At 40.8% G+C, this 18,590-nt stretch overlaps 1 protein-coding gene across 2 annotated transcripts in view; it reads left to right on the forward strand.

The window, feature by feature from the left end:
- The window catches only part of ENTREP2 (endosomal transmembrane epsin interactor 2), a 1,414,087-nt gene that overhangs the window by 634,051 nt on the left and 761,446 nt on the right, over nucleotides 1-18,590 (forward strand). The gene's annotated exons all lie outside the window — the stretch shown is intronic.

The raw sequence follows: 18,590 nt of genomic DNA on the forward strand, positions 1-18,590 counted from the left end.
AAAATTAATTTCAGCTCCAATTTGTTTTATTTTACCAAGGGTAACAGGAGAAAATGGACCCCAAAAGTTGTTGTACAGTTTGTCCTTAGTACGCTGATACCCCATATGTGGGGGTAAACCACTGTTTGGGCGCATGGCAGAGCTTGGACGGAAAGGAGCGCCATTTTACTTTTCAATGCAAAATTGACAGGAATTGAGATGGGACGCCATGTTGCGTTTGGAGAGCCCCTGATGTGCCTAAACATTGAAACCCTACACAAGTGACACCATTTTGGAAAGTAGACCCCCTAAGGAACTTATCTAGATGTGTGGTGAGCACTTTAACCCAACAAGTGCTTCACAGAAGTTTATAATGCAGAGCCGTAAAAATAAAAGTCATATTTTTTTCACAAAAATGATTTTTTCTCCTCCATTTTTTTATTTTCCCAAGGGTAAGAGAAGAAATTGGACCCCAAAAATTGTTGTGCAATTTGTCCTGAGTACGCTGATACCCCATATGTGGGCGTAAACGACTGTTTGGGCGCATGGCAGAGCTCGGAAGGGAAGGAGCGCCGTTTGACTTTTCAATGCAAAATTGACTGGAATTGAGATGGGACACCATGTCGCGTTTGGAGAGCCCCTGATGTGCCTAAACATTAAAACCCCCCACAAGTGACACCATTTTGGAAAGTAGACCCCCTAAGGAACTTATCTAGATGTGTTTTGAGAGCTTTGAACCCCCAAGTGTTTCACTACAGTTTATAACGCAGAGCCGTGAAAATAAGAAAAAACTTTCTTTCACAAAAATGATTTTTTAGCCCCCAGTTTTGTATTTTCACAAGGGTAACAGGATAAATTGGACCCTAATAGTTGTTGTTCAATTTGTCCTGAGTATGCTGATACCCCATATGTGGGGGTGAACCACTGTTTGGGTGCATGGCAGAGCTCGGAAGGGAAAGAGCGCCATTTGGAATGCAGACTTAGATGGATTGGTCTGCAGGCGTCACGTTGCATTTGCAGAGCTCCTGATGTACCCAAACAGTACAAAACCCCCAGGAGTGACCCCATATTGGAAACTAGACCTCCCAAGGAACTTATCTAGATGTTTTGTGAGAACTTTGAACCCCCAAGTGTTTCACTACAGTTTATAACGCAGAGCCGTGAAAATAAAAATTCTTTTTTTTTTTCACAAAAATGATTTTTTAGCCCCCAGTTTTGTATTTTCCTCATGGCTAACAGGAGAAATTGGACCCCAAAAGTTGTTGTCCAATTTGTTCTGAGTACACTGATACCCCGTATGTGGGGGGAACCACTGTTTGGGCGCATGGCAGAGCTCGGAAAGGAAGGAGCGCCATTTGGAATGCAGACTTAGATGGATTGGTCTGCAGGCGTCACGTTGCATTTGCAGAGCCCCTGATGTACCCAAACAGTAGAAACCCCCCACAAGTGACCCCATATTGGAAACTAGACCTCCCAAGGAACTTATCTAGATGTGTTGTGAGAACTTTGAACCCCCCAAGTGTTTTACTACAGTTTACAATGCAGGGCCGTGAAAATAAAAAATCTTTTTTTCCCACAAAAATGATATTTAGCCCCCCAAATTTTTATTTTCCCAAGGATAACAAGAGAACTTGGACCCCAAAAAGTTCTTGTCCAATTTGTCCCGAGTACGCTGATACCCCATATGTTGGGGTAAACCCCTGTTTGGGCGCATGGGAGAGCTCGGAAGGGAAGGAGCACTGTTTTACTTTTTCAACGCAGAATTGGCTGGAATTGAGATCGGACGCCATGTCACGTTTGGAGAGCCCCTGTGCCTGAACAGTGGAAACTTGTTGTGAATTCTGTTGTGGGTTCTGCTCTTGGGCTCCCTCCAGTGGTTATAAGTGGTAGTGCTGCTGTTTGTCCTTCACAGCAGTCAACAGGTGCTTCCACTTTGGACGGGGCTATTTAGTCTGGCTTCACCCTTTAGTGAGTGCCAGTTGTCCATTGTTTTTCTGGAGGATTCACATCTCTGCTTGGTTTCTCCTGCTGGATTGTCCAAATCATCAAAGATAATTCCTGGCTTTGTTTTTGCAGTCCACATGCGGTGGACTTTATAGTTCAGTGAATTGCTATGTTTTTTCTTGTCCAGCTTTGTCTGTGTAAGGATTTATTCAGCCAAGCTGGAAGCTCTGGAGTTGCAGAGTTACCCTCCATGCCTTTAGTTAGGTGTGGAGATTTTTGTATTCTCTGTGGTGGATTTTTGTAGTATTTTAATACTGACCGCACAGTACTCTGTCCTGTCTTTTCTTTCTAGGTAGCGTGGTCTCCTTTGCTAAATTCTGTTTTCAGTCTGCGTTTGTAATTTCCCTTTCCTCTCACAGTCAATATTTGTGGGGGGCTGTCTTTCCTTTGGGGATTTTCTCTGAGGCAAGATAGTTTTCCTGTTTCTTTCTTTAGGGGTAATTAGTCCTCCGGCTGTGACGAGGTGTCTAGGGAGTGACAGGATCATCCCACGGCTACTTCTAGTTGCGGTGTTAAGTTCAGGGTCTGCGGTCAGTATAGAGGCCACCTACTACAGAGCTCGTCCATGCTGCTCCTAGGCCTCCAGATCATAACAGAAACTCCCCAATTCTACCTGAAACCCTAATCCAAACACACCACTAACCCTAATCCCAACGGTAACCTAACCACACCCCTAACCCTGACACACCCCTAACTCTAATCCCAACCCTAATCCCAACCGTAAATGTAATCCAAACCCTAACCCTAACTTTAGCCCCAACCCTAATCCTAACTTTAGCCCCAACCCTAACCCTAACTTTAGCCCCAACCCTAACCCTAACTTTTGCCCCAACCCTAACCCTAACTTTAGCCCCAACCCTAGCCCCAACCCTAACCCTAGCCCTAACCCTAGCCCTAACCCTAACCCTAACCCTAGCCCTAACCCTAACCCTAACCCTAGCCCTAACCCTAGCCCTAATGGGAAAATGGAAATAAATACATTTTTTTTAATTTTATTATTTTTCCCTAATTAAGGGGGTGATGAAGGGGGGTTTGATTTACTTTTATAGCATTTTTTATAGCGGATTTTTATGATTGGCAGCTGTCACACACTAAAAGACGCTTTTTATAGCAAAAAAGTTTTTGCGTCTCCACATTTTGAGACCTATAATTTTTCCATATTTTGGTCCACAGAGTCATGTGAGGTCTTGTTTTTTGCGGGATGAGTTGATGTTTTTATTGGTAACATTTTCGGACACGTGACCGTTTTTGATCGCTTTTTATTCTGATTTTTGTGAGGCAGAATGACAAAAAACCAGCTATTCATGAATTTCTTTTGGGGGAGGCGTTTATACCATTCCACATTTGGTAAAATTGATGAAGCAGTTTTATTCTTCAGGTCAGTAAGATTACAGCAATATCTCATTTATATCATTTTTTTATGTTTTGGCGCTTTTATACAATAAAAGCTATTTTATAGAAAAAATAATTATTTTGGCATCATTTTATTCTGAGGACTATAACTTTTTTATTTTTTTCTAATGATGCTGTATGGCAGCTCATTTTTTACGGGACAAGATGACGTTTTCAGCGGTACCATGGTTATTTATATCCGTCTTTTTGATCGCGTGTTATTCCACTTTTTGTTCGGCGGTATAATAATAAACTGTTGTTTTTTTCCTCGTTTTTTTTTTTTTTTTCTTACGGTGTTCACTGTAGGGGATAACTAGTAGGACAGTTTTATAGGTTGGGTCGTTACGGACGCGGCGATACTAAATATGTGTACTTTTATTGTTGTTTTTTTTATTTAGATAAAGAAATGTATTTATGGGAATATTTTTTATTTTTTTTTCTATTTAGGAATTTTTTTATTTTTTTTTACACATGTGGAATTTTTTTTTTAAACTTTTTAGCTTTGTCCCAGGGGGGGACATCACAGGTCACTGATCTGACAGTTTGCACAGCACTCTGTCAGATCAGCGATCTGACTTACAGCGCTCCTGGCTTACCAGCGCCTGCTCTGGACCCGGAAGTAGTCCCTGCAGGACCCGGATGCAGCCCCGCGGCCATTTTGGATCCGGGGCCTGCAGGGATAGGAGGTAAGAGACGCTCGGAGCAACGTGATCACATCGCCTTGCTCCGGGGTTCTCCAGGAAGCACGCAGGGAGCCCCCTCCCTGCGTGATGCTTCCCTATACCGCCGGAACACTGCGATCATGTTTGATCGCAGTGTGCCGGGGGTTAATGTGCCGGGGGCGCTCCGTGACCGCTCCTGGCACATAGTGCCAGATGTCAGCTGTGATAATCAGCTGACACCCGGCCGCGATCGGCCGCGCTGCCCCCGTGAGCGCGGCCAATCGCGCTGGACGTACTATCCCGTCGGTGGTCATACGGGCCCACCCCACCTCGACGGGATAGTACGTCCGATGTCAGAAAGGGGTTAATTCATAAAGTGGTAACTTTTTTAAAAAATACTTGAAAGTTTATCTGAACAGCATAAAGCTTGGGTATTGTTGGCCATTTGTGCACTGGAATTGTACCCATTTACTCATTAGCCATAGGTCAAAAGCAAAACTAATCAAGTGTATGGGCTGGGAACAATTAGAATAGCGGGAAGGGTAAGATGCCAACAGACCCACCTAGGTCTTCTTAGGCAAAGCCAACACAGGAAAAAGGACATGGTCTTTTTCTGGAAGCGGCTTTGCTTGCAGTTTAGCCATCATTTGTGTAGGCTTGGCCAGTGGTGTATTTTTTTACAATATAAAATTTATAGGAGATAGCAAAATTTTCAACTGGATTACATTACGTAGGTGTTTCACTGGTGCTTCTCTTAATAGGATCTTCTACATCTGCCAATTGCAAAATCGCAGGTGTAGTGCACATGGCAGCTTATTCCTGCCCAATTAATTATGTGGGTAGAACCAAAAGGGAACTTAGGAGACACATTAGCGGGCACCTTGGAGACATAAGAAATAATAGGCAATAACAGGACTTATCCTTTTGTGTTTTGGAAGTCATTAGGGAGCATGCTAGAAAGGGGGATTGAAACAGGTTGTCGCTCCAAAAAGAATGTTAGTGGATATTCTGTCTTGATTTGCTTGTTCCATAGGGTCTAAATTAGCAGATGGCATATGGCTGCTTTATTTGACATGTAGGAATACTGTGGCTATTGTTTTGCCATACTTTGACTACATATAAGGGAGTCACATCTGTTATTTATAAGACACCTGTGGTGTACAAACATTATTGATAGTTACTAGTGATGAGCGAATACACTCGTTACTCGAGATTTCCCGAGCATGCTCAGGGGTCCTATTTTTTAGTGCTTGGAGATTTAGTTTTCTTCGCCGCAGCTGGATGATTTACAGCTACTAGCCTGTTTGATTACATGTGGGGATTTCCTAGCAACTAGGCAACCCCCACATGTACTCAGCCTGGCTAATAGCTGTAAATCATTCAGCTGAGGCGATGAAAACTAAATCTCCGAGCACTAAAAAATACTCAGAGGACACCCGAGCGAGCTCAGGAAATCTCGAGTAACGAGTATATTCGCTCATCACTAATAGTTACTAGTGATGAGCAAGTGTATGTTGCATAATTTATGGCTTCCAGATACGCTGAATACATGTGAGGAATGCCTGTTTGTTAGGGAATTCCCACATGTATTCAGCGTGTCTGGAAGCTGTAAATCATGCAACTGAGGCGATGAAAACTATATCTCCAAGCAATAACAAATACTCGGAGGTCACTCGAGCGTGCTCGGGAAAACCCGAGAAACGAGTATACTCGCTCATCACTAATAGTTACCCTTGTCAAAACACCTGGACAAGCAAACAAGCAAAACATTTTTCTACCTGTTCCTTTTAATAAAACCATATTTTTTGCTTTTCTCTGATAAGTGCTATATTATGTAGTATGATTTAGATAAAAGGCATTACATTTACCTAAAGTCAGAGCGCAATATAATTATTTAATAAAACCCTGAGAAATTGACTTAATAAAATATTGGGCTTGATGTAGGAGCCTGTTAGCGCATATTGCCTTATTTTGTTCATTATAATATATTAGATCTCTGCGTTGACTTCAGGCATTGTACTAGTCATCATAGTATATTATAGCTACCTTGCGCATGCATGGGACTGTGACATGTACCAGACTTGTCTATTATATCAGATTAAGCCATCTGCGCCTGCGTGATTTGTTTATACCAGCACAGTATATATATATATGTGACCTTTAGCGTATGTAAGCAGTCTTGTGCCTGCACGGAGCTCTGACCTGCTGTTTACATAGATATAAACTATCTGCACTTGCGCTATCTATCTACACATGCGCAGTGTGTTTGCAGAACTTCTAGAATTGGTTTTCACGATGCATGCGCCTCGGGTCTCAAGTAAGATGGAACTCATGGCGGAATCTTTGTCCTCACATCTTGAGAGCTTATGATGTAATCAGCTTGGGTTTTAGCTATACAGGGGAAACAGTGTTTGAACAGGCACACTATTAGCAAGATATCAACTTTGTCCATATGTATCCTTCATAAAGGAGCTCCTGATGAACCCATAATTGGAGGGGGAATCACATCAAGGCACATCATGTGTCCTGTTGATTGATTTTTGAAACACATGATTTATATATGAAGTTAATTGCATCTAATGGGAGTTTCTTTGTTATCCGATAATATTGAGGTGCATATATGGCCTCTTGTTTGGAGATCTACCTTAAGTGCAGGGTGCATTAGGATTAGACTACGGTGAATGGAGGCACTATTGATGTTTTTTAGGGTGCCAACTAGTGATAAGCGAGCAACGAGTATACTCGCTAATCACTAGTGCCAACCTCAGTGATAGTTTAGGGTCAGTTGGTAAATTAAATCTTAGGCCTTATACCTAGACTATTTTGCACTCTAGGGGTTACCTACAACCATATTTATAATCGTTAATACCCCAAGAAGCTTGCACCTCATATTCTATGCTTTATAGATACATCAACGGTGTATTCTCTGTGTGCATTTACGTTCACTGTCTTGTCTTTGTGGCTTAAAGGGAATTTTTTTAAATAAAATTTATCAAGAAAATTAGGTTGGTAGGTGATTTATATTTGATAAACTGGTCTCAGATTACATAGAAATAACTTGCTGATAGATTCCCTTTAAACAAGCCAAAAATGACTGAACAAATGCACAACAATGTTGCTTTTAATATTTTTTGCTGTTTTGCAGGTGGGATACATGGGGAAGCTGCAAAAAAAAGAAATTGTGTTTACATACCCTAATGGTATATTTACTACTGGCAGAATTACTGCAAAACATTATGCAGCAAATTAATCAGAATTTGATCTTCCAGAAATCCATGTGCTTGCTTCTAAAACAACCCTTTTCAGATGAATATAAGTATTTTGTCCCTTCAGGTGAATATGACCCAAGGACTCATGCAGATTTGGGACTATTTATAATGCAGCTTTCAGTGCAAAAAAAAAGAGAAACAATAGGCAATTGTTTCTTTACACTTTTTTTGTAGTTTTACATACATGAAATGCTGCAGGTATTAGGCTGTGACTACAAGATCACGTGTTGCGCAGCATCATTTCTCAGACAAGTGGCTTGACAAAAAATATTTGTGCAACTATCGTGCAAAAATATTAAAGCTGCTTTTTTGCTGTAAAAAATACCAACAAATTGTAGAAAAGTTGCATGCAAATCACAGTTGTACAACCTGACACCAGCAATGGAAATTCTGAGGCTCCCCATGATGAGCTTTTGGTGAATGTTTACTCTGTGTATTTGCAATGAAAAGTACAAACATTATCGAATCTATATGTATGTATTCTTTATGGATAGGCGGTAGAAAAACGTTGCCAGACTCCTCTCACTGCAGGTTATCTACCTCAGGAAAGAGTTACCAAGTGTTATAATTCAAGAATCCCAATCCTTCTTTACAGATCATATCATGAGGCCTCTATACACACTAATTGATTGTCTGATCTTACCGAAAACAGCAGCTTTGTTGAGCATTAAAACAATGTGTATGGGGGCTTATAAAACAAAGTTTATATGTTTTTATGTTCCTTTTAACAGTTTCCATTTGGAATCCACAAATTGATATTTTATATGTTACTTAATTGTGGAAAATATAAGTAACTCCACAATAGTTAGTTTTTCATTTTGTAGAAATTTTTCTTACTAGACTTAATGTCTAAATTTGTCATTTTCTGCCGTAAAATTATCATAGTCAAGCAAGCCATTTTGCTTTTATTTTTGGAAATCGTCTCTAATCAATCTGGTCATTGGCCTCACAGGTTGCTAGGCAATGACAAAATATTAAAACATGGTTTCGGAGGATAAACTTCATCATTCCAGCTGTCTTAGTGTGTAGGGGGCTTGAATTACAACTGACTTCAGTTTGATGATAAATCAAAGGCACAGATATGTGACAGGGACATCAAGGCTACTCTTACAAAGAAAGTGTTTTAATAAGACATCCTTGGCTTGGTTGCTCGTTTTATGTTTTAAGATTGAAGGGCAGATACGTCCATGAAACGATGTAGCTCATTAAAATATATTAACAAGTGATATCCTTTAAAGATTCAATTTAAGCAATAATGTTAATATATGTATCATAATAATGAACAAAATCATCATGTTGGCAGCAAAGGAGTGCTGGCACATCCAACCAAAATCTGTGGCTGTACTGAACAAAAGTAGCTAATTTTATACTTGTCATTCCTTTCAAATCTTATTTTTGTGCTTGGAGCACATATGCATATTTTTATTAGCAAAATTAATAAAATGGAGAAGCATTTTAATGGCGTTGTTCCACCCGGGACAATTATGACATAATTATGACATATTAATAGGAAATGCCATACATGTTTAATAGATGCAGGTTCCACCACTGGGACCCAGTGCATTTCAAGAATGATGACTTGTGCCAGTCATTAACTGGTTACCCATCCAAGAATCCAGTACAAAACTACTACCCTCATCCACAAACCTCTCCATGGCTCAGCACCACCCTACATCTCCTCCCTGGTCTTAGTCTACCACCCTACCCGTGCCCTCCGCTCTGTTAATGACCTGAGGTTAGCATCCTCAATAATCAGAACCTTCCACTGCCGTTTTCAAGACTTTACATGTGCTGCGCCAATTCTTTGGAATGCACTACCCAGGTTAATACGATTAATCCCCAATCCCCACAGTTTTAAGCATGCCCTAAAAATTCATTTGTTCAGACTGGCCTACCGCCTCAACGCATTAACCTAACTATCGCTGTGTGGCCCATTCAAAAAAAAAAAAAAAACTTAAACCATATTCAGGTTCCTCGCATCATGTTCTCATACACTTCATGCAGTTAATAGCCTCTGTGTCTATACTGTTACATAGTTAGGCAGTTAACTGGTTCATGCAGCTTTACATGAACACCCGAGCCTTACACTATGGCTGGTCCAAATAACTAAAGCAATTGTTACCATCCACCTCTCGTGTCTCCCCTTTTCCTCATAGGTTGTAAGCTTGCGAGCAGGGCCCTCACTCCTCTTGGTATCTATTTTGAACTGTGATTTCTGTTATGCTGTAATGTCTATTGTCTGTACAAGTCCCCTCTATAATTTGTAAAGCGCTGCGGAATATGTTGGCGCTATATAAATAAAAATTATTATTATTATTATTATGATGACGTGAATGGAGTTGACGGTGCATGCTCATCTCTCTCCATTATTTATGGGAGCTCTGAAAATTGCATATGATATAAATATATGTTAGTAAGAAATAAATGCTTCAAATTGGACAATTAATTTAATGTTTTCTTTAATTAATTAAACTTTAAAAATTGCATTTTTTAGAATTGTCATATTCATAAAAGTGTGTTCAGAACTTTGCAGTTGTGCTTTACATCAATTATGTATATGGACAATCCGGGCTGCTTTTTATTGTTAATTTACAGTACCCCTCCTATTAATTAACAATATTAGAGCCTAATAAATACCTGTTTGGAAAAAAGAATTATATATTTAATTATATCCTGTACATGAGCCTTCTTCTGTCTGTGTCCTCCAGTGCATCTGTGTATGTGTGTGTGGGTGTGTGTGTGTGTGTGTATTTATATATCTATATGTATATAGATATATACAGCTCTGGCAAAAGTTAAGAGACCACTTCAAAATGTTCAGTTTTTCTCTTTAAAGGTATGTTTTTGAGTAAAATGTAAATTGTTCTTTTATTCTATAAACCTTCTGACAACATGTCTCCAAATTTCCAAGCAATAAATTTTGTATTTTTTTCTGACAAAGAAAAATTGTCCAAATAAAAAAACAGTGCTGTCAGACCTCAAATAATGCAAAGAAAACAAATTAATAATCATTTAGAAGCAACAATCCTGATGCTTTAACTCGGGAAGAGTTCAGAAATCAATATTTTGTGGAATAACCATGATTTTTAGTCACAGCTTTCATGTGTCTTGGCATGCTTTCCACCAGTTTCTGGCGCAAAAATGTAAGCAGTTCTTCTTTGTTTGATGGCTTTATATTATAATATACAGCCGTAGGCTGGGTTCACACTACATTATGGGCGTCCGTTAGACGGACTACTTTAAACCGTGGCATAAACGCGGTGTAACATAGTCCTTAACGGCCGCCATTAATTCCTATGTCGGATGCATCACAAGCGCATGCCCACAATGGGCATGCGCTAGGGATGTGCCGTCATTGAGTGACGGACCCTGAGAAGTGGGCTGCAGCATTTCCGGGTCCGTCACTGCTAGCGCAGATAGAGCTAGCAGATGCTCTGTCTGCGCTAGCGTGCTGCCATACCGGCACTTACGTTTACAGCAGCCCTTTACCGTATGTGTTGAACGGGCTGCTGTAAATCTAATGTGAACCCAGCCTTACTGGATGTGCTGAGTAAGGTAGGGTTTGCATAAACCCAAAGAAGTATGCCATTGAGAAAGAGGAAGCAAAACACTTGGGCTCCATCATCGGAGGAGGCAAAATAAAGTGAATAAGGAGGCAATCCAAAATTGGCCGCAACCGGTCTCCAAGAAATAGGTTCAGGCATTTGTAGGAAATGAAGGATACTATCTGCAATTTATCCCGAATTTTGCCATGTTAGCCACCCACCTGACCAACCATCTGAATGACACGAAGATGTCGATGGCAAAATGGTCTCCTGAAGCAGAGGTGGCATTCCAAAAAGACTCTTGCCCTGCGTAAGCAGCCAGTCCTGATTGCATCTGACTTAAGTAAGGAATTTGTGGTCCAGACAGATGCCTCAGAGGTCAGGTTGTGAGCTGTATTGTCCTAGAAGTAAATGGGGAGGAACATCCAATCCTGTATTTAAGTAGGAAACTCTCCTCCTGTGAAAGAAATTATGCCATTACAGAAGAAAAATGCTTGACCATTAAATGAGCAATTGAGGTACTACCTGTTAGGCTGGAAGTTCAGGCTAGTGTCAGATCATGCACCCCTGAGATGGATGAGGGAAAGGAAGGGGAAGAATGCTCGGACTACAGGGCAAGTGGAAAGAGCCAGGCAAAGAGCCATCTAATAGGTACATCTCTTCTGGATGGCTGTAGGTTGCTATTTGTAGGCTAGGCCCTTACCAGCCTGAGAATACTTGCCCTCAGCTTGTCTGTTTTAGCTTGGCTGGTTGTAAAAAAGTTGACCAGAGGTAAATTTTATACCTTAGATCACAGCTGCGGGCTCAGTCTGTCTTTTGACAGCATGGGAACTGTGGCTGTCTGACAGGCGGTAATCATTTTACCACCGATCAGAAGCAGTGTTTGCAAACACTGGATGTTCGGGCCATGCATTCAAGTGAATGGTGTCCAGGTTCAAGTCATGATTCTCTTCTAGTACTCGAACCCAAACTTTTTGTAATTGTTAGGCCAACCGGCCAGACCTAAACATCCAGGTGTCTTCCCATCTCTACATATATACACTGGCGGACTCAGACAGAATAGGGCACCTGTACAGGAAAATATATGTGCCCCTTTGCAGTCCAATATCTCATCATGTTGCACAATTCCACCTGCTTATGGAAATGGACCCCCTTACTTCTTGAGCCCTGTGTGGCTGCACTGTTGCACTAAATGATATTTCAGACCCTGCATATATATAAAAACTTCCTGATGTCCTCCCTCCGCCACTTTCAATATGTGGTATTAGAGTTCAAGCTCTCTTCCTCCCTGAAGAGACAATTTGCTCTGCAACTGCCAAATGCGAAAATTGCAATGGCTTAGATTTGTACATGCCCCTTATTCTCTGTGAAATGCATGTGAAGCTATGTCATATACTTTCAGAATAAACGTTATGGCCATTTAACCTGTAAAAAATACTTTAACACATTATATGTTGAGATGCCATGTGATATGGGTGAATGCCAGGGTACTAAGCCAAAATCTAATATCAAATAATTTCTATTATTTTTCTGTTATCTTTTGTGGAAGAAAATACATTATTTCCTTATTTATTTATTCAGTTTAATCTATTATAATGTACACAGGGAAAATGTTAGATCCAAGGGTTTGCTGTTTCTAAGGGTAATGTTTATCCTGATGCCTCCATGGGCTAAAACCACTTTGAGCAGAAGTTTTCAATATTGTTAAGAATTATTTAGTATCCCAGAAAGTAAGGTATAGCTAGAAGGATGTGTAGTCCTTACTGGTAAGTCAACCCACTCACTTTCCATTAACCCTTCTGCTGAGTGTTACTTTCATGCCACTGTAGCTACAGTCATTGATGTGAAAAGTATGGGGGGCAGACACAGCATTTATGATGTGCTGAACTGTATGTTTGAAGAGAACTGGTATGACCACATGCTGTTTGCCTGCTGTGTTTTACTTTATGAAGGTACAATGTCTGTTATAAGTATTGAACTTAAATATCTTGTTATATAAAAATTTTATATATATATATATATATATATATATATATATATATATATATATATATATAGAAAAAGCGCCATAGCACTCACCAGGTTGGCAGTTCGAAATTCCTTTATTAGAATCACATACAAAAAGGTAGTATCTTCACGGCACGGGGATGTGGGGGAGTGCAAAACATGTCAGACGAGACGACGGCCGTTTCGCGCTGAAGGGAGCGCTTCCACGGGTCTGCCTGAGAGGAAGTGACGCCGCAATATGAAGGTGAGTAAGTACATCGCTCCTCCTGCGTCAAATTCCAATCAGGCTGCACAAGGTGCACAGTGCTTATTAAAAACATTTAAAATCAAGCATCAAAGTACAAAATTCTGGAGCACATACCACGTATCTCCAAGAAGAGAGAAAGGTGAATAATACTAAGATCTTAGTATTATTCACCTTTCTCTCTTCTTGGAGATACGTGGTATGTGCTCCAGAATTTTGTACTTTGATGCTTGATTTTAAATGTTTTTAATAAGCACTGTGCACCTTGTGCAGCCTGATTGGAATTTGACGCAGGAGGAGCGATGTACTTACTCACCTTCATATTGCGGCGTCACTTCCTCTCAGGCAGACCCGTGGAAGCGCTCCCTTCAGCGCGAAACGGCCGTCGTCTCGTCTGACATGTTTTGCACTCCCCCACATCCCCGTGCCGTGAAGATACTACCTTTTTGTATGTGATTCTAATAAAGGAATTTCGAACTGCCAACCTGGTGAGTGCTATGGCGCTTTTTCTATCTTTTATTTTTCTATGATATACTGTTATATCCACGCAAGCACCTCCATGTTTGTTTCGGACATCCACCTAATTGGATTTAGCTCACGATTACTCATGACTCTAGCATAAGGGGACAGTGCAGCTCTCTGTTTGCTGAACTTTTGGAATATATATATATATATATATATATATATATATATATATATATATATATATATATATATATATATATATATAGATATATAATAAAAAAGCCCTATCTGCTGCAACTGGTCACAATATTTAAGTAAAAGCACAATCCATTGCATTTTATTTCTATGACAGTACCTGATGATGATGCTGGTGAAAAGGATTGAGGGATTTTGGATTGGATCACTGTACTAGTCATCTGTGGGAATCCACAGTGCAGTATCTGGTGATTTAACATTTCTCTCCCATTCTACAAATAGGTCACAAATGTTGTTTGTGGAAAAACAGTTTTAATAAAAGACAATCTTAAAAATCAATTGCTTGAAATGCCATTAAATTACATAAAAATAAGTGATAGGCCAATCAAATGCATCAGTAGATAAACAAGAAAAAAAGGCAGATAGCAGCGGAGATAGGGAATAACCCAAAACTACAAGTCAAAGGAAGCAGAGAGCTATTCTTTATATGATAACCTGGATGCGTTATGGGTGCTGAGAAGAGAATACGCCAACCAGAATGGCATGGAAGATTGGGATTGTTGAGACCTGAAGGCCTTCCAAAAATAGTTTGTGTAACCTGGTGCTGCGCTCAAAGAAATAGGTTCCATGACCGGGATCTTAATTTAAGGGAATGTGAGCAAAGTATCTTTAGATATCTGCACACCGGCTGCATTTTTTAAGCAGGAAGTGATTTCCTGAAGCTTCTGGATTTTCTTGGCCGCTTTTACAGCGACTTTGCTACCAGAGTTTTTATTTTTAACTGTACACATAAATTAGTGAGCGGAGTTTGGAAGATATCTGAAGAATGGTCAGGTCACTTCTTTTAGTCTTTGAAGCTTGAAGGGGTTAAAAGAAGCTCAGAAAGCCTGAAAATACAGTATGCATGTGTAACACCCTAGGTAACCGGTTGTTACAGTGATGTTGCCTTCCTTTCGGGGAGGGTGATGTCATGCCTGGAGGCAAGGAGGATTCCCTTTAACAGGTAATACATCTACATGCAACACATTCTGAATCCAGGCCAGAAGGGGGAGCTCTGGACCTGGATTTAGGGGAGCTTCCCCCAGACACATACAGGTCCTTCTCAAAAATTAGCATATAGTGTTAAATTTCATTATTTACCATAATGTAATGATTACAATTAAACTTTCATATATTATAGATTCATTATCAACCAACTGAAATTTGTCAGGTCTTTTATTGTTTTAATACTGATGATTTTGGCCTACAACTCCTGATAACCCAAAAAACCTGTCTCAATAAATTAGCATATTTCAACCGTCATATCAAATAAAAGTGTTTTTTAATAACAAACAAAAAAACCATCAAATAATAATGTTCAGTTATGCACTCAATACTTGGTCGGGAATCCTTTGGCAGAAATGACTGCTTCAATGCGGCGTGGCAAGGAGGCAATCAGCCTGTGACACTGCTGAGATGTTATGGAGGCCCAGGATGCTTCAATAGCGGCCTTAAGCTCATCCAGAGTGTTGGGTCTTGTGTCTCTCAACTTTCTCTTCACAATATCCCACAGATTCTCTATGGGGTTCAGGTCAGGAGAGTTGGCAGGCCAATTGAGCACAGTAATACCATGGTCAGTAAACCATTTACCAGTGGTTTTGGCACTGTGAGCAGGTGCCAGGAAGCATGAAGTGCTCCAAAATCTCCTGATAGCTAGCTGCATTGACCCTGCCCTTGATGAAACACAGTGGACCAACACCAGCAGCTGACATGGCACCCCACACCATCACTGACTGGGTACTTGACACTGGACTTCAGGCATTATGGCATTTCCTTCTCCCCAGTCTTCCTCCAGACTCTGGCACCTTGATTTCCGAATGACATGCAAAATTTGCTTTCATCAGAAAAAAGTACTTGGGACCACTTAGCAACAGTCCAGTGCTGCTTCTCTGTAGCCCAGGTCAGGCGCTTCTGCCGCTGTTTATGGTTCAAAAGCGGCTTTACCTGGGGAATGCGGCACCTGTAGCCCATTTCCTGCACACGCCTGTGCACGGTGGCTCTGGATGTTTCCACACCAGACTCAGTCCACTGCTTCCTCAGGTTCCCCAAGGTCTGGAATTGGTCCTTCTCCACAATCTTCCTCAGGGTCCGGTCACCTCTTCTCGTTGTACAGCGTTTTCTGCCACATTGTTTCCTTCCAACAGACTTACCATTGAGGTGCCTTGATACAGCACTCTGGGAACAGCCTATTTGTTGAGAAATTTCTTTCTGGGTCTTACCCTCTTGCTTGAGGGTGTCAATGATGGCCTTCTTGACATCTGTCAGGTCGCTAGTCTTACCCATGATGGGGGTTTTGAGTAATGAACCAGGCAGGGAGTTTTTAAAAGCCTCAGGTATCTTTTGCATGTGTTTAGAGTTAATTAGTTGATTCAGAAGATTAGGGTAATAGGTCGTTTAGAGAACCTTTTCTTGATATGCTAATTTATTGAGACAGGTTTTTTGGGTTATCAGGAGTTGTAGGCCAAAATCATCAGTATTAAAACAATAAAAGACCTGACAAATTTCAGTTGGTGGATAATGAATCTATAATATATGAAAGTTTAATTGTAATCATTACATTATGGTAAATAATGAAATTTAACACTATATGCTAATTTTTTGAGAAGGACCTGTATATTCTGGTCTGGAGGAGGAGTTAGTTAGTTTATCCAGGGAGTTGGAGGAGAGAGAAGTGTGAGCAGAGAGTGTGGCCGTGCAGCCATGTATGGTGCCGCAGCTCCAAGACAGAAGAGAACAAGATGGGTTACATTGTTAGCAAGTGTGAGAGGGGAGATGCAAAGGAGAATCAAGGAGTTTGGAGGAGAACTGAGACCGGACACCCTCCAAGCTGAAGTGCAGGAACCGGGCACCAGGAGCCCGAGGCTGTGTCGTACTTCAGGTCCCACAGCAGAACCGGAAGGACAGAAGATTGTAAGTCGTCTGTTCGCACCCACACCCAAAGGTGCAGCAGTACACAGAGAGCCCTGGTCGTGATAAAGAACCTGTAAAAAGGCTCTCATTGCCCACCAAGAGAGGAGAGAGGAACTTGTAAGGGAGCCACAGGCAGCTAGGACCTCGCAAAAGAGCACTAGAAGGAAGGCGTACAAACCTCACCTGGGAGGCATCATTTCCTCCAGGCCGGCCGGACCACACCAGCACCTGTTGCTGATACCTTGGACTGAGACTGTCTACATCAGTAAACCAGGTAAAGAGACTGCAACCCTGTGTCCTCCGTTTATTTCTGGCAACACACCATTCTTACCAAACACACAGGGAGCCCTGGGGACCTCGCTTCACCTGTGGGAAGTGACAACATCTTTGCTGCAGCACCATCACCCCTAGAGGACCCCATCTAGCAGCATCGGTCACCCTTGATTGAGTACCTTAGGTGGCATCACAAACTTTTATTATTTTTAGAACTGCTTTAAAGACTGTCCCTTTTACTTGGGCGCTCAAGGCCACTGACTTGGTTGCCGCCACCATGACCTCCCTTTTAATAACGACCGGACCCAATACCGAGTACCCCATGGCCCTGGTGGGCGTTCCACATGGCAAACTATTTGACACTGCATTGCATATGTTAACTTTTCTAAGCGCATTTTCAAGTGGATTTATGGCAGACGATCTGAAAAAGACAACATGTGCACATACCCTGCCTGCATCATTCATATACTTCTACTCATTTCTGGACCAGTCTGGCTCCTTCTTCAATCATTACAGGCTAACAAACATAAATAGTGAGTATTAAGTCATATCATAAAGGGTCTCAGAATGCATAAAGGGTAGGGCTAAAGTAACATTAGGAGGATGTTTAATTTTAACTGCCTATTTTACTTTAGCCCCATTTACCTTTTATGTATTCTGGGACTCTTTATGACTTTTACAGGTATGCATGGCAAATTGTTTGACATTGCATGTGCTAATTTTTAGTATTTTTTAAGCTCCTTTTCCAAAGGATTTCAGGCAGACCACCTGAAAAAAACAACATGTGCACATACCCTTACTGCGTCATTCATTTACTGTATGCTTGCTACTCATTTCTGGACCTGTCTGGCTCCTTCGTCAATCATTACACATCAACAAAGTAAAATTTGGAGGATGTCTAATTTTTTTACTTCAGCCCCATTTACCTTTTATGTATTCTGGGACTCTTTATGACTTTTGCAGTATGCACAGCAAATTATTTATTCTTAATTATATGTTCATTCTTAGCATTATGCAAGACCTTTTTCAGGAGGATTGCGGGCAGACCACCTGAAAAAGACAACGTGTGCACATACAGCTACTGCATTACAGCTAAAGTAAAATTAGGCAGGTGTTTCATTTTAACTGTGCTTATTTTACTTTAGACCCATCTACCTTTTATGCATTCTGAGACTCTTTATGACTTTGATGACTTTTACAGTATGCACAGCAAATTGTTTCACATTGCATAACATACAGCATGTTAATTCTTAGTGTTTTTAAACATTTTTTTTGTGGATTTCAATCAGACCACATGAAAAAGATAAAATGTGCACATACCCTTACTGTATCATTCATTAGCTAAATACTTGCTATTGGTGACTCAACTCATAAGAAGTATTACAGTCATGGAACCTGTGTCTTTGGGAACACTGTCAAGTTACAATCTCTTCTTTTCCCCCCTACTGATTGTATTCACTTGTATAGAAGCCAAACAGGCTGCTGTTTTGCTGTATTCATCTTTTTGTCCATTTTCACAATCATACTGTATATCTTTGCACTAATAAGGATGATGGTGCAATCAGGGCCGGATTGGGACCAAAAAGCAGCCCTGGCACAAATAAAA

The sequence above is a fragment of the Ranitomeya variabilis genome, chromosome 5, assembly GCF_051348905.1.
Source record: "Ranitomeya variabilis isolate aRanVar5 chromosome 5, aRanVar5.hap1, whole genome shotgun sequence".
Classification (NCBI taxonomy): Eukaryota; Metazoa; Chordata; class Amphibia; order Anura; family Dendrobatidae; genus Ranitomeya; species Ranitomeya variabilis.